The following is a 17,094-nucleotide window of genomic DNA, read 5'->3' on the forward strand; positions in this document are numbered from 1 at the left end:
GTCTGCATTTAACATTATCACATCCATGGCATACAGGCAGGCATAGACGACTGGCGTACTGGAAAATCATCCAGATTTATCACGTAGGCTTCCAATCGTCATGCACTTGTCGGCATTGAATAAGTGCAGTTTCATAACGTGGTCCTCTTCCCCTCTTATACACACTTCGGTCAGCCACTGACGTATCGAAGCTTGCTAATTCTTATTTCTGACTGCAGCGGACCGCATTCTCTGACCTGACCGCAATCTGACCGCATTCTTAAATCTGACCTACGTGTTTTCACTAGGCAAAGTATGCAACCATCACACGACAAAGTATGCAGAGGTCGGAAACTCTACGCCAGCGGTACAATTTTCCCCGCCCCTACCTGCATATTTTGTATACGCCATGAACACGAAGACGGTTCATATCATCGTATTACGTTTGTCATCGTCATCGCTTGTCGTGGGCACTTGATGCCATCGTCATGCAGCTTGGTGTTTATATTTTAAGTCGCATTTTACAATACTTGTGTTGTCTGACACCTTTCTATCCTGGGCGCACCTTAACTAAATGTTAAGAATCTGTACTAAGTTCGATGAAATTTGAAGACAAAAGGTGCCACTCCAGATATCACAGCTTGAACCCTGGCGCGGCATCGGCCCGGCAGAGTTTCAGATGTTATCGTGGTCAAATTGTTCCCTCCTTGACACCTCTGGTAAAAAGTCTAGTCAAATTCACCGCACGCAAAAAGGGCCAAACGCATCCAGCAAAGGGGAACTGGTGAGTACCACGCCCAGTAGTGATATGACATCATCCAGCACAGTCTCGTCACCGTCTCCGGCGTAATCAAGAGCTCACCGGGGTCACTGGAGGGCAGCCACACCCGCCTTCTCCACGGCCTCGACCCTCCGCACCAGGGCACTGACCGCTCTCTGGTAAGTGCGTCGAGTCCGGCCGCTTTATGTCGACGGCGGACGGCCGATCGAGCCTCGGCTATTACCCTGTCGGTGCTGAGCAATTGACCTCAAAAGGCAATGTGGATTTTGTTAACGTCCTGGTGGTGAGTGTGGCAGTATGGGCCAGCCAAATGACAATTTGCAATAAGCGTCGACAAAACGTGCGGCCTTCGGGGACATGGTGCCAGTTGTAATGCTGTGTCTACGCATCGCCCGCTATTTAATTTTCTTATCGACCGATATGGACGAGCTGTGAGGTTGTCATGTTTACAAAGATGAAAACGGAAGAGGGCAAAACTGGTGTCATCGCACATATTTGCTGACATGATCAATTCACGTTCTGTCACGCTTACGTTACCATAGTCCCTTGATGGGTTGGATACTAAAATGAGCAATTGCAAGCGCCGGCTCCACTTCACCGTGGCCCTCGTGACAGTCAGGCTCCACTTCACCACGGCCCTCGTGACAGTCAGCCGGCGGGGCTAGAGGTGGGACGACCCTTTCGAATCCGCTCGGGTCCTGATGTCCCGGTCAGCACACGGCCAGCGACTGCCAGCGCGAAGACGAGTAAGGACGTTTCGCAGCTGTTGGCGCGGTCCTCGGAGAGGGGCCTGACTCTGGGGTCGCTGCACAAAAAGGCCGGTCACTTTCTGGGTAAGAAGTTATCACATCAAAGCGGCATTGGGCTGATCCAGCAAGCATCCTCGCTTGGTATCAGTGCGCGGTGACAGCCTCCACATTCCATTGCTTACCATATCATCTATTACGATGTTATCAACGTAGATTTTAAGATATAGAATTGTTGCACATTTATAGCTCTCGTCCAAGCCAAGCACACAAAACCTATGTTTGGAACGTAGTGTAATGCGCGTTTTTCAAGACAGATGCCTTTGAAATAGTTCACTGGTAGTTGCTTTAACACTGATACATTATTGGGAGCGTGTATATCGACTCATGAGTCGATTTACTGAAAACGGCCCTTCTGTGTAAATCACGTCGGATCCGAGTCGATTTACACACAACTGCACCACTGTGTAAATCGAGTCAGATTCATGACGTCACGTTTGCGCATGCGCACTCGCCTGTATTTGCGACCGTGTCCGCACCGACGCGCGGTTTTGAACGCCGGGCGTGTCGAGGTGCGGGTGAGGGTGGATGTGGTGCGCGGCAAATGAGGATTGAAGGTATGTGCATATTGTGCGTGCATGAAGGTATGTGCATGTCGAATCGAGTCACAGATCAATGAAAGTAATTTCATTAAATAGGTACACTTGGCCAGAGACGAGGCGTAGGTCAAAATCAGGGTGCTTTCAACCAGGGACGACGCAGCAATGACATAGGGGCTGTCCCCGCCCCCTCCCCCCCTCCCATTGCCGGCAGACGGGTAGATGGCAGCAGTTCCAAATCAGGATCTCCTTAAACTTTGAAGACCCCTTTTGTGGATTGAAAGTATGCTGTTCTTGGTGACAAAGCCCTTTCACGTGCCGGGAGGCCATGTTGTATGGTACCAATGCCCTTTGTTGCAAAATTATAAGGTCCCGTTTGTTTTATTGTCAACATCTATTTGCCTGGATATAATGCTTATAACAGTTTGGTAAAAGAACATATGCCTGCAATTTTCCTTTCCCTTCAACTTTCAAGACAACGTTGCCCATGAGGCCCCCTGTGAGGCAGCCCCATTTTGCTTAGGAGGCCCCTTGGATATCCTCCCCCCAAACCAAAAATCCATGGTGCCATTCCCTCTGTCAGCATCAGCAGGCTGGACTGATTTTCCCTCACTTGTTTCTACTTCGTATTTAGGTAATTCATTAAAAGTAGCACATACTTTGTACCTATACATTTTGTCACAAATGGGAGCAGGTTTTGTCAGCTGATTGAATGTTACAGTGCTTATGTATAAGATAATGGTGATCTTCAGCTGATTCTTTGAATGCCTGTCTTCTGGTTTGAAAAGGAATTGGCCCATCCTGGCTGAAAGCAAGACTGGGTAGGTGTTTTCATCAAAATCTGTGGATTTTGTGGAAATCCACAGAAATCCCCGGGAAAAAAAGATTTGACCAGTACATATATGCTTCTAACAAAATGTATTGAAAGCTGTAAAGTAACAGCTGGGAATGATTAAGTTTTTTTCAAAGTCTAGCATTGACAAGGAGATATCTTGTAAGCGAGGTACACAATTGTAACAAAACAAGTGGCCAAAAACAGGTATTTATCAATTTTAAAAACTTTGGGAAAATAGCAGCTGTGTTTGAAAAGCAAATTTGGATCTGGTGAGGCAAGGAAGGATGTTACTGGAGATCTTAGCTTCATCAACATGCATTTTAGGACCCACTAAGGTTAGAATGCAAACAATAAACATGATTGTTGTTGTTCACAACTGTTCACATACTCTTTGCATGTATGTAAACTTATTTAAAAGCAGGGTTTAGATCATATATATATATATATATATATATATATATATATATATATATATATATATATATATATATATATATGTAAGAAAGCTGTAGGTGTGGCTGACTGACAAGGACCATGCTGAGAAGTTGGCCATCACAGAGGTCTTCCCGGACTGCGACCAGTTTCTATGCAGCTTCCATATGCTAGCAAACATGCTGGCTTTTTCAGTTTGTTTTCATAACCTATCAAGGTTGCAAATTGGATTGACTCTCCTCATTGCCCTTGTTTGTCTAATATTATTACTTAATGGCTTGATCATCCTCCGCAGTGGCAAAAAAGCTGAATGTGTGCTGAGTGATCCCTGCATTGTACATCAGTGGTTGAGCCGAACTAGGCTTTAAACATTTTATGTGGTATACAGCCTTGATAACTTTTTCTTATAGCACTAATGGTCTGGCTCTTGTCTCTGGCCCTGATAGTCTAATGTAGTACTCCTGCAATCTGGTGCCCTGGCCCCTGATGTTCTAGATCAGAAGGCCCAATGTTGTGTTATGGTGAGCCCTTTGCTGGCTTGGCAGGCTGTGTTACAAGCCAGGAAGCCCTGTACTGGATTAAGAGGCACTCTATTCAAGAGGCCCCTTTGATGCATCAGATAGCAGCAGTTCAAGGTCAGGGCTTCCCGACCTGGTATTACTGCCCTTGAGAGTCTGGCGAGGTGCTCCTACCTCCTGGTACTCTGGCCCCTGGTGGCCAGACCTGACACTCCTGCCCCCCATGGTCTGACCTGGTACTACTTCCTCCTGGTGGCCTTACCCGGTACCACAACTTGATGGTGTGAATTGGTACCAGTGCTCCTGGTAGCATAATACTGCTGTCTCATGGTGATCTGACGTGGTACTTGTGCCACATGGTAGAAGGACTTGATACCTCTGCCCCTGATGGTCTTATCTGGTACCCCTGTGCTTAGTGGTTGGGCCTGGTATTCCTGCCACCTGATAGGGTACCCCCACTATTGATGGTCTGACCTGGCACTGCTGCTGCCAGCTGGTCTGACCTGGTACCCATGCCCCCTGCTTGTTTGGCATGGTGCCTTGTGCCTGATGGTCTGACCTGGTGCTACTGATGATCAGACCATCAGTGTGTGGGTTCACCAGATCAGACTACTGAAGTCAGAATTACCAGGTCAGGCCACCAGGAGGTGGGTACCAGATCTACCCCTGATGATCTGACCAGGTACCCTGATGATTTGACCTGGTACCATGATGATTTGACCTGGTACCCCTGATGATCTGACCTCTTACCCCTGATGATCTGATCTGGTACCCCTGATGATCTGACCTGGCACCCCTGATGATCTGACCTGGCACCCCTGATGATCTGACCTGTGACTCCTGATGATCTGACCTGTGAATCCTGATGAACTGACCTGTGACTCCTCATGATCTGACCTGTGACTTCCTCATGATCTGACCTGGAATCCCTGCTGGTCTGACCTAACATTCCTGCCTCCTTGTGGTTCTTGGTATGCCAGCTGGCAAACTAGCTGGTTGTGCTTTGTGCATAATGTCTGTGGACATTACTGGGCAGTGCACTTAGCTAACATACTTCGCTATGTTTCAGACGTATAGCATCTCAACAAAAGATAGAAGATGCCTGTGTTGAGGAAAGGTGACTGTTTTCATTCCTTTGATGATCTAGATGCCCATATCCGTGAATTGGAGGCCGAGACGAATGTGAAGTTTTTCAAGTCAAGCTCTGTCACTCTTGGTAAATTTCTTCAGACAAATCCTGGGCACTTCATTTCAAAGTTGGTCGCTGACCGTGCTGACAAGGAGGCGCTTTTGCAGCAGAAAAAGTACCGTCTCGTTAAATTTTCATGCACTCATGGTGGGCGCCAGTACGAAAGCAAAGCTGGTGATCGTCGTGTCCGAAACACGAGAACCAAAAAAGTCGGCTGTCCCGTAAGCATCCTAGTGTTTCTGGAAAAGTCATTGCGTTTAGAGATTAGGGACATCTCACTGGAGCATTCCCACCCGGTGTCGAAGGCAAGCTTTCTGCTGCAGCCAGAAAATCGTCGCCTGCCTGCGTCCTAAAGGCAGCGTCACGTGTCAGTCGTGGGATCAGCAAAGAAATAAGGTAAGCTTGCTTGTTGTGAATTGATGCGACCTTTCATTGACAATTGTTAGTAAAACCACGTCTCGAACAGTAATGAGTCGGGAAATATGACCGGCTCATATGCGGTGCGTTTCCGGTCATGACTAACTTGTATCGATCAATAACACATGGTACGGCGTAAAACTAGGTCATAATGTTTCTGCTCAGTGCGTACCATGTCTTGATGTAAGTTTTTCTTAACGTGTTCCTTTTTTTCTTCAGAGTACTGAACAGCAACGGTGGATGGTGGGAGCGCTGGATTACACCGTCCACGTACTCGGCTTTAAACCCGCCATCATCATGCACCGCGTGGTCACGGTGTTCCACGAATTTGACATAACTTCGTTCATCGGAAACGCCTTGACTTCCCGGATACCTGTAGAGCTCTTAGGCTTCTTCTATTGTAGAGAACAGGCTCGATATCTATATTCGTTTGCATGTCATGATGTGAATAGCTAGCTTGCCAAGATACATCTTCATGTACATATATGAGTATTGCAAGCCCATCCAGAGACTCTGAAAGGCTGAAAGCGTTTCCGACTATCTGTGTTGATTGTTTCCAAACTGGATAAGCTTTGTTAAATAGCACCGCTCACCAAGCAATGGTTGCTTACGTCCAACCTCCTGCGTCCCTGGATGTCCTTGCACTATCTCCTCACTAGTCGAGATGAATTTGAGCGAGCTTAGATCTGTCGTGTACCTGAACTAAGTAGCTGAAGTGAACTAAGTAGCCTCGTCAAATGTCTGATGCGTTCTTCGTCGACAGTTCCACATATGCGAGAACTGACTGGGTAATTATATACTTGCCCCATGCGAGGAAGACGCATACAAATGTATGTACAATTTTGTTTTGTGCTAGTTTAACCAGTGACCGCTAAGGAAAATGTGTTTTAATAAATACCAACATGAGAACATTGCTTTGGCTACTTATTCAATGTGTCGGGCCGCTGTTATATAATTGCTTAGTGCGTTCAACAATTCTCAGCCATGGTTGTTATTGATGTTTTTTGACACTGGTTGTGCTCGCACGCTTTGAATCTAGTCAAGAAGAACGTTGATGATTGTGCGTAGTGGTGGGTTTCCATGCATCTCAGCAGTCAGGGTGTGCCTTTGTTAGTGTACGGGATTTGTTGGCATGTGAGAAAGTTTTCCTGACATAACACGGCATGTCTGGCCGCTCCAATGCGGTAAAATACCTGCGCTGTTGTGACATGGTTGCTACTTCTCATTGCATGCATCTGTGATAAGCTCGTACGGCTGCGTGCCCAGAACTGCATTTCGCGTACCTTCCAAGGCTGTGGTTATCCCAGAGAGGTCATTGACCTCAATACTTCAATACATTTAAAGTTGACCAACTCTGCTGAAGTGATTATGGCGCGTTGTGAAAATGTCACGTATCCACAAATACGCCTGAGGAAATCCATCAAATGTCTTGTGAGTTTCTTCCGTATGCGCAAGACCACTGGCAGCTCTAATGACACCTCTCATTGCGAATGCGTGGCTGGGTCATGTTCAGCTCATTTCAATCACAAATTATTCAGACAGCTGGGTTGTTTGACTCGATACGATTGCAACAGTAGTATCGGTGCAATACGAACCCACGAGTCATTAAGGGCCCTGAACACAGCGATGCTGCCACGGGGAATGACAAGGTCACCGCGCCAGCCAAGCGCCTGAACGGTCGCCGCCATTGGATCTTGCTGAGGAGCATCGGTGACGATCCTGGCCCCATGGTTAATCACCCCTTGCACTCTATTTAGGTGATGCGCTGCAGCCACACCCCAGACCGAGAGGCAGTACAGAAGATGAGAATATGGGACTGGATGAATAGATTTACGAACCTCGGGTGACGAATCTGTTGATTGTGGTTTGTGGTGGAATTTGTTCATTGTGATTCGTCACAAACAGCCAATATGGTTGGATGTGGCGGATTTTATGCAAGCGGAAAAGGATAGGGCTGCGCATTTTAACGTAGGATGTGAGCATCTCCCAAGAAAAGGTACCTGCAATAGGACCCCCAGCACCTTCATGGGCGACGAAGGGCTCAATTGGTGTCACGCACTGCCCAGGTGAAAATATAAGGTTTCCTTTCAGGATTGTGGAGTGCCGGGAAGAATAGCTCTTTTGGTCGGCTTCATTTTAAGAGAGTTAGATGTGAAGAAGGAATTAACTACTTGAATGGTTTCCTCCTGTCGTGATTTCAAAACGAATGGTTGGTCTGGATGTGTAGAGTCCAGCAGTTGGGTGTGGTCGGCACAGGATACTAGATATTCGTGAAGGAGGTAAGATAGAGACTCATTCGTAAAAATACTGAAGAGGATAGGGTCAACCAAGGATCGCTGAGGGACACCGTAAATCGACAGAAGAGAAAGATTGCGCTTCTCACCATCCACCTTCGACCAGCAAGGTAACTCCCAAACCAATTCGGATCAATACAATATCACTGCAGCTTTGTCGGATCTACGCCATGGTTAGTACATTAAAGGCACGGCTGAAGTTTACGAAGGTGACGGCCACGACGTGCTTAACCCCAATCCGAGTACAGCTCACTCAGCGGCATCGTCCAGGGCGTTTTCGGTTGAGTGACCGAGGATCATGGCTACCGAGGTTGGACGACAGCTGCATGCACACAACTTTATCGTGTGTCTTTTACAAGGCAGGCGAAGCTGATGTGCCTACGAAAATGCTAGCGATTTTACGGAAGACATATTTGTGAAGAGCCGAAGGTAAAAGATAGAAGAGCGAAGAGAATATTTATCGCATTTTATTATTGGCGGTACCCTCATTAGGTACCGCCAATGACTGTCTTTAACAGTGAGGTTCTTTCGGCACAGACGTCTGCAAGTGACCTAAACCTAAAAAGCGTTTCCCATAACGTTACGCGGAAGTGAAGTTCTTGGTTTTAAGTTAGCACCAAGTTGAGCGACTTCGAATTTACAGACGAAAGACTCATCTGGATGTCAAACACACCCATATTGGTACCGCGTGTGAATCAGTTGAGTAGCTTCAGTTGGGTTACTTCACAGTACTAGGCTTAGTTAAGGTACCGAATTGCATTCAGAATGTAGGTTGCATAGGCATGAACGTACGTACGGCCCAAGTTTGGATTTGCCGATTTCGGTTCCAATTTGTTTTTGTTTTTTGAGTGAGGGCTTAACGAAGTCTTCCATACATTTCTCTAGGTTACCTACCGCGCTACTCAACGTTCCATCATTGCGATTTTCCCGCCCAGGGGAGCGCTACTTAAATTAAGTCTGTTTTTCCAGAGATGACTTCAAGTAGTCCCATTCGAAAATATAATGGCTAGGGTCGGGCATTTCTTGCCATTGCCCCTTGAATGCTCGGTACTATTACAGATGTTAATTACAAGACCCTAGGTTCACCGGAAGTGACTTAACTAGACCTCTGAAATCGAGGATACACTTGCCACATAGAAACTCTGGGCGAAGATGCATTACTGCATGAGGAGATGAAATTACATCATTGGATTGGGCTTCTAAGACTTGAAGTGCGTATCCTAAACACTGTTACATAAGTTGCATCACTAATAAATTCTGACAGAACGTTTAACATCCCTAGGCGAACATGGGTCAGCCAAGGTGAAAACATTGCTGAGCCCATTTCCATCTACACTCAACGTGCACGGGGTCATGAATATCTCTACAGAGCTCAGAACAAAAGCTTGGCAAAGCTCTAAGGTCTATCCCTTTGGATAGAACCAGCTTAACAATTTAAAAGGAATAAAACCGATGCGTTATTTTGTATGTCATCTAACATCACCTCCCTTCTGTTAATTATTGCCTGCAACAAAATACAGACAGTAAATTGCTTTCCAGTACCTTTCATGGCTTCTTGCCCCAGTGCAGAAAGTTAGAAATGCATAAAACACGCACGAAATCATGCCGGTGGAAATGCATCGGCCAAAGCTGACGAATTTGTGTGTATGAGAGGGGGGGGGGGCGTTTCACCATCAAGGAGCCCCTTTAGGAGCCCTCCGCACCCCTCACCCGTTACCAAGACTGGATACAAGCCGCACACTGCAAAGCACCGTGTGGCAAGCATGCGATGCTGCATGGCGTGCCTTGTAAGCAATATGACAAGTTCAGCATCTACTTTTCCTGGTACATACACATGTACACGCGCAAACGCAAGCATACTATATTGTATATGTATATATATATATATATATATATATATATATATATATACATATATATATATATATATATATATATATATATATATATATATATATCCGCTTCTCTGGACGGTATGTTCTCAATAAAGTACGCCGATGTGTAGCTTCAGTGATGAAAAAATGAGCTATGCATGGCCAAATGCATATTTTCAGCTTTTGTACGCGTGTTTGATTGCTGAAATCACACCTTTCCCTTATTCGGTAAGTCATAGATCAGTTCGCCAGTTCGCTGCGTTGAATACGCTCTGTCGCCTGCGCAGATCACATCGCGATGTAATTCACAGGTGTGTGTGTCCATCATGAGTGCATCTACACAGAACACCTCTGCTTAAATCCACTCGCGAGTGGAGTTACGCAGAATGGCGCTTCTGCGTATATCACGCCATGAGTGAATCTACACAGAACACCTTCTCTGCTTAAATCCACTCGCGAGTGGAATTACACAGAATGGCGCTTCTGTGTATATCACGTCATGAGTGGATCTACACAGAACACCTTCTCTGCTTAAATCCACTCGCGAGTGGAATTACAGAGAATGGCGCTTCTGTGTATATCACGTCATGAGTGCATCTACACAGAACACCTTCTCTGCTTAAATCCACTCCGGAGTGTATATACACAGAACGGCGCTCCTGTGTAAATCCACTCAGATCTGAGTCGATTTACTCCTGAAGCCACACTTGTGTAAATCTACTCACAAGTGGATTTACACAACAGTGCGTTTATGTGTAGATCAACTCAGATCTGAGTCGATTTACACAGGGGTGGCATCCTGTGTAAATCCACTTCGTAGTGGATTTAAGCAGAGGAGCTGTTCTGTGTAGATGCACTCCTGAGTCGATTTACACGCGTCCTACATTATTACTAGCTGCTTTCTGGTCTTATACTAAATACAGGTCATCGAAGCCTTGTAGTTTAGCCGCCTGTGTTTTGGGCAGCCCTTGTACGGTACCGTGTCGTAGGTATGAAGATGGGAAACAAGTCACTCTACCGACGTAACTAGGACGTGTATTCCTAGCATTATGCTGCGCAGGCGTCACCGAGTCGTTTGGACGCAGCCGTCTACGTTTCGGCGCAGCCGTATGTGTTTCGGCGCAGCCTTCTGTATCCCGGCGCAGCCATCTGTGTTTCAGCGCAGCCGTCTACGTTTCGGCGCGGCCGTATGTGTTTCGGCGCAGCCTTCTGTATCTCGGCGCAGCCGTCTGTGTTTCAGCGCAGCCGTCTACGTTTCGGCGCGGCCGTATGTGTTTCGGCGCAGCCTTCTGTATCTCGGCGCAGCCGTCTGTGTCTCGGCGCAGCCGTCTGTGTTTTCGGCGCAGCCGTCTGTGTTTCAGCGCAGCCGTCTACGTTTCGGCGCGGCCGTATGTGTTTCGGCGCAGCCTTCTGTATCTCGGCGCAGCCGTCTGTGTCTCGGCGCAGCCGTATGTGTTTCGGCGCAGCCTTCTGTATCTCGGCGCAGCCGTCTGTGTCTCGTCGCAGCCGTCTGTGTTTCGGCGCAGCCGTCTGTGTTTCGGCGCAGCCGTCTGTGTTTCGGCGCAGCCGTCTACGTTTCGGCACAGCCGCATGTGTTTCGGCGCAGCCTTCTGTATCTCGGCGCAGCCGTCTCTGTCTCGGCGCAGCCGTCTGTGTTTCGGCGCAGCCTTCTGTATCTCGACGCAGCTGTCGGTATCTCGGCGTAGCCGTCTGTGTCTCGGCGCAGCCGTCTGTGTCTCGGCGCTCCCGTCTGTGTTTCGGCGCAGCCGTCTGTGTTTCGGCGCAGCCTTTTGTATCTCGACGCAGCCTTCTGTATCTCGACGCAGCCTTCTGTATCTCGACGCAGCCGTCTGTGTCTCGGCGCAGCCGTCTGTGTCTCGGCGCACCCGTCTGTGTTTCGGCGCAGCCGTCTGTGTTTCGAGCAGCGTTCGGCACAGTACCGTGCTTCAGCTGTTCAGGGTGTTCGGAATGTCTTCTGCCTCTTATGCGATCATCTTTAAAAAAAAAATGTTGGTGTCTAGTTAAACTGTTCACTCGTGATCGTGAGCACTGCCTTGAAAGGTCGCGTCTCCTCCATAAAATACCATGACGATTGCTCGATATCTTTGCTTGAACTGGGCGCAGTGCTATATTGATGGCCGGTTACTCTCACTATGACACTATAATTGTCGCTTTCTCTGCACGCAGCATTAGTGCAAACTGACCTCGATTATGGTACACTCACTATGATGCGGATTTATTGCCTCCTGCGCCATTTTATTGCTGCGCGGCGCTCGTTGACCTCCAGGTCACGCCTGCGGAGGACGCATAAGGCCGACAAGACCAATGGTCTTGGCCAATGGCTTATCAATCTCCCTTTCAACGTACTGTTTGCGGACCTGCCTCAAATAGGCCAGTCCAAACAAGCAAGCTGCATTGACGTAGCCGATGTGAACCTTTTCACTCAAGGAGAATGCGTTATGAGCTCCGGCCTCGGACAAGTCAGCTTGTTTGCCTACTTGAGGACTAATTTATATTCTACAAGAGGCTAGACAGGAGGGCAAGGACAGCATGACAAGCCAGCTTCAGCATTGTTGGGAGAGCCGGTCTGGGGTCATTGTCACAAAGTGTTGCAACCCACCATTAGGCCACATAGTAGCCAATGACCCACACCGGTCCAGTTAGCTTCCTGCGACGATTGCGCCTGGCGGTGCGCTTTATGGGAGGTCATGCTAGTTCGTCGTGGCATGAAACATTGCCGGCTTTTAGCACCGCGACCTTTAAAATTAATCTTTCAGAGTACATGGTCTAGGACTCTGGCTCTTTTTGCATCCACCGCTTTGCATTGATATCCTAGATTATCTCTGAACAGGAAGCTGGGTCGTGCTTCGTCTGACAAATTGATTGTTCATGATACCAGTATAACAGCTTTCGAGGCCTGTAAACTGCGACGCCTCTAGAAGGCGTGAACTCCCGCGGTGTCGAATAAAACGAGTGACATAATGTCACAAGAAGGTTTGAAGATCCACAGTTGTTAAGAAAAATGTCCCAGTTGCATTTTCTCTGTCTGTCAATGTTTGAAGCACCTGTCTCTAGTACGTCAAATACAATCCAATTTCAGCTAAAACTATCAGTAACATGGCTGCGAGTGCTTGACGACGTACGATTAGGATATTTGTGGTCAACATTAGTGTTCGTGTTAGCAGTGTACTTTTTTATTCAATCATGTCGCTCTGCCCCCTAACCCCCAGCACCCTCCATCAACCCATCTACCTACCCTAACTCTTAGAACAACGTGGGTCAGATCTGGAAGAAGCCCATGCCGTCGGATGTTTTGTGGTGGGTCAAGTCATTTTTTCAATGATCAGCCCGTAACATGTGCTGCGTAGGTATACCCCTGGTTTGGATTACGGCCAGGAGTACCTGGAAATTATTAAGTGCGAAGCATGATGCATGTAATCACGCTTCATTTCATGGTTTAATTCAAACATAATTTCAACTCCCATCCTTCTTTCACAGTGCTAAAACACAAATACATGTTCTTAGGTGCCATTTCAAATGGCACTTAGGAACATTTATGTGTGGGGTAAAAACTTCGAACTTACAAATGGTAAAAAGTTGCGTGAAAAACATAGCCGCGTCCACAGGGTCAAAACCGCTTAATATCAGGGCAGTTGATCGTATATGGGCAATTGGAGGGGAATGTGTGGCGTGGTTGGACCCATTCATGCCTCTCGCTGTTGTTCGCACCGCTACTGCACGGGCTCACGGCCACGTGCCGTCTGGAACAGATATTACCACTCCGCTCTGCTCAATTAGTGCGTGCAGGGTAAGTGTTCTTGTGTTCTGTGCGAAGGTGTCTGACACCGCTGGCCTCTCGCCTCTGTTGGCCTGCCTGTCAGTTGTCCTTTGTAAGCTTTGCTGCACTGCTCGTCCATGCGTCCCTATTCCGCTAAATACGCCTGAGCCAGGTCCAGTGCAGGTGGTATTGGCATTACTGCCCGTTACTTTACAATGCATTGTACTTCATTAGGATTAATTTGTTGTGACTTTAATTTCCTCTCCATGCGTTATTCTGTTATAGGTAATAGTAAATTTGTTTTGTTTGCATTCCTTGTGTTAGTTTCTTTGTTATTGATTCGCTATTATCACCATCATTCGTGACAAACGCCACGTGATGGGACGCCCCGAGGTCTCGGCTATGCCTGGTTTTGCGTATGACCAAGTCCGACGCCAATAGCCAAATCTCACAGCATGCCGTCGCAAACAGCCAACGGTACTCCTGAGTAGTGCTTGGTGAGCGAAACGCCGTACGGTCAGATGCTCCGTGTGAATATAAAATCGTGCTTTTTGTAGCTGCTGGTAAGCAAGACCCTAAACCATTCAACACGAATAAGAAGTCAATAAACGCCCAAAGGGCAAGACATTCTGAATGCAGCTGATCAGAGGAGACCACGGATCCCGCCGGAAGCCATCTAATTGTCCGTGATCCCAGCGTCGGTGTTACATAATCCAAAATGGCAACATCCAGCCTTCATAACATCCAAAATGCGTCCTATTTGGTTCCCATTGATGGAGTTCATAACATCCAAACTTGTGAAGTTCAAAGTCATGACATCCAATGTTCATTACGTTCGCGACCAAAACGTCCAGTTAGTTTTGATTTCTGACGCTAGATGACACTACATTGCCATATTCGTTTCTTCTCCTAACACTTGATAGCACTACGATCTCATGTTTTCCTCTTTTGTCAACAGAGGGCTTAGTCAACCCGACCATGTTAGCTGGTTCAACCCACGTCCATGTCGTAAGTAGTCAAACATGGTTAGCACAAATCACCTACTGGATGATATCAACGCTGGATATTATGAACTTACGATGTTACGATTTTGTGGGCTGCGAGCCTGAATATTGTGGGTTTCTTCTATCCAGGGCATTGGACCATTTTTGGAAGTTAGGTACGCTGGAAGATGCGACTTGAGGTGTTGCGACCAATGGGTATTATGAACTCTGGATGTTTCAATACGCATTCACCCTGCCACAGTCTTCAACGCAACCGTGTACATTTTGTAGAGTACAAACGTATATTACTCATTCCATTTCCTCAAGAATGGCTGACATGAGACATCGCAAAAGCCCTACAATGAGCATGAGTTCTCTGGATGATCAGTTCGACAGTCAAGCACATCCATTGCCCAAACAGCACTGTTTAGGTACCACTCACACATCACACACATGGCGTGATTAGTACGCTGTGCAGTGACGTCACTGGAGCGCCGTCCAACGGCCGGCTAAATGTCGGCAGTTGTCAATCACGGAGCATGACGACGGTCACATGAGAGTTCACAGCATTGTGCCCTCTCCCAAACACGCTTTGAGCACTCTTTTTGTGACCTGCAGCGTAATTTGCGTCCGTAACAGCATGAGTCACACGAATACTGTAATTTCGCGATTCAATTTAGTGCTGCGTGTCTTCCCCCCCCCCTCACCCCTCCATCACCGCACAACCGCAGAAAAGCATATATGTTGCGCCTTGGAAAATTTACTGACCGCCATTGGTTTGTGGAGAGATGGCACATCAGCCCAGTGACACGTGGTACCAGTTCCAAGATAGGCGTGTTGTTTCATCCGACTAACATGGAAAATCGGCTGGCATCTGGCCCCAGCCTGGCCAGGATTTGCAGTGTGGTTTGACACTGTATGACACGTAACACTATCCGCGCCCCCGTCTCAAATAAGGCCGAAGACACAATTATACAATGAACTGGATTAAACCATCTTGGTTAGCGACTCCCGACCTCACAAAGCCACGCATGCTTGGTGAGAGCCCAGAATCCAAACCAGCATGGCAAACCTTGCGAAATGTCACTCAAAATCAGGTGTATTTGCCATCCATGATGTTAAGTCTTCTTGATAAGATGTTTGAAGAAGACGCCAAAAGCAACATCTAAATGTGGCCGCAATTTTCGCTACGTTAGATAGCTTGAGTACATCACTGCTAACTTTTAGAGTGATGCGTAGTAACTGCATTTACTTTCAGCAAGTTATTGAAATGTAATTTGGATATGGCTCCTAAATGTCAAGCAGTTTGTTTTCTCTTTTCGTCAATCCTTCACAAATTATACTCATTGCGTTATCTGGGTTGCTGATGAAAAGTGGTGCCTTTCAAAGGATCGTTTCGCAATGTGCACTGCATTTATTTCGCGGTTTTCAATGCTAAAAAATGGTTCTTTGTTATTCATGCAAGGGGTATCGCCTCCGTATTCTTGTCCGTCGGTCATCCACCCACATATACAACTGCAGGTAAAGATGTTTTGCAACTGGTTTCTCTAAAAACAAGCAATACATTTACTACGTGTACTGCTCAGATTAGGGTATAGTTCACGCAATGTCGTGGCCTAACTCTTTCACGTGTATACTGAGCCTTACGATCCTGATTATTATCGCAGCATCGGCACCCGAACCCCAGAATTCAAGGATGCTCTTGCTCTTGACTTTACTTCAAAAACGTCCACCGGTGCCGTGGGTAGGATGGTCTAGATGTCGCTACCAGCAAGCTGCATGCTGCGTAGGAAAGACTCCAGGTATATAACCGCAGCGAATTCAAAACCTGAAAATGACAGATGCACGTTTAAATGCTTTGAGGCCCTCACTTTGCCTTAGAAAGCAAAAATATTTGACTTATTATACCACAGTTTACAGCTATTCTCGCAAAGACCTGCACGCTCGAAGCCAGAATCGTAAACGTCAAGGAGTAAAGTGATACAGGAGGTAGAACACCAAAGTGCGCTTTTCATAGCCCAGACTTGACGTGACTCAGTCCTAAGACGACAGCACTGTCAAGTCAATACGAACGCCAACGGAAGAGCCATCCCTGTCGGACGTGACCACCGGCCGACAGGTCCGCACACCCGTGCTCTCCCTGTCGGACGTGGTCACCGGCCGACAGGTCCGCACACCCGTGCTCTCCCTGTCGGACGTGGTCACCGGCCGACAGGTCCGCACACCCCGTGCTCTCCCTGTCGGACGTGGTCACCGGCCGACAGGTCCGCACACCCGTGCTCTCCCTGTCGGACGTGCCACCGGCCGACAGGTCCGCACACCCGTGCTCTCCCTGTCGGACGTGGCCAACGGTCGGCAGATCCGCTCACCAGTGCTCACCGCCGATGGTTTCGGCCGCGGCCGCGCCGACGCGCCGTCGACGCTATACAGAGCTCTCGTCGACGGGCACGGACCGTGGCGCCGTCCTAGCCTGTGTGCCGCCTGCCGGCGGGAGGCCCCAGGCGGGGTGAGGCGGCGGGGCGCGCGGCAGGCGGCGGCGGCGGCGGCGGCACGCCCCGCAGCACACAGCTGTGCACCAGCGGCGCCAGTGGCAGTTGGTTGGTGCTCTGCACGCTGCACGTGCGGGGTCTCGCCAGCGTCGCGCTGGTGCGGACCGCGGACAGCTCGCA

At 48.0% G+C, this 17,094-nt stretch overlaps 1 long non-coding RNA gene across 1 annotated transcript; it reads left to right on the forward strand.

Annotated features, from left to right (window-relative positions):
* Positions 1-2,059: 2,059 nt before the first annotated feature.
* LOC119093587 (uncharacterized) lies at positions 2,060-6,802 on the forward strand. The gene is made up of 3 exons (XR_005093640.1): positions 2,060-2,123; positions 4,960-5,475; positions 5,716-6,802. It is a non-coding gene; the product is annotated as an uncharacterized LOC119093587 (long non-coding RNA).
* Positions 6,803-17,094: the final 10,292 nt, after the last annotated feature.

The sequence above is a fragment of the Pollicipes pollicipes genome, unplaced genomic scaffold (genome assembly GCF_011947565.3).
Source record: "Pollicipes pollicipes isolate AB1234 unplaced genomic scaffold, Ppol_2.1 Scaffold_4002;HRSCAF=4701_pilon_pilon_pilon, whole genome shotgun sequence".
NCBI lineage: Eukaryota > Metazoa > Arthropoda > Thecostraca > Pollicipedomorpha > Pollicipedidae > Pollicipes > Pollicipes pollicipes.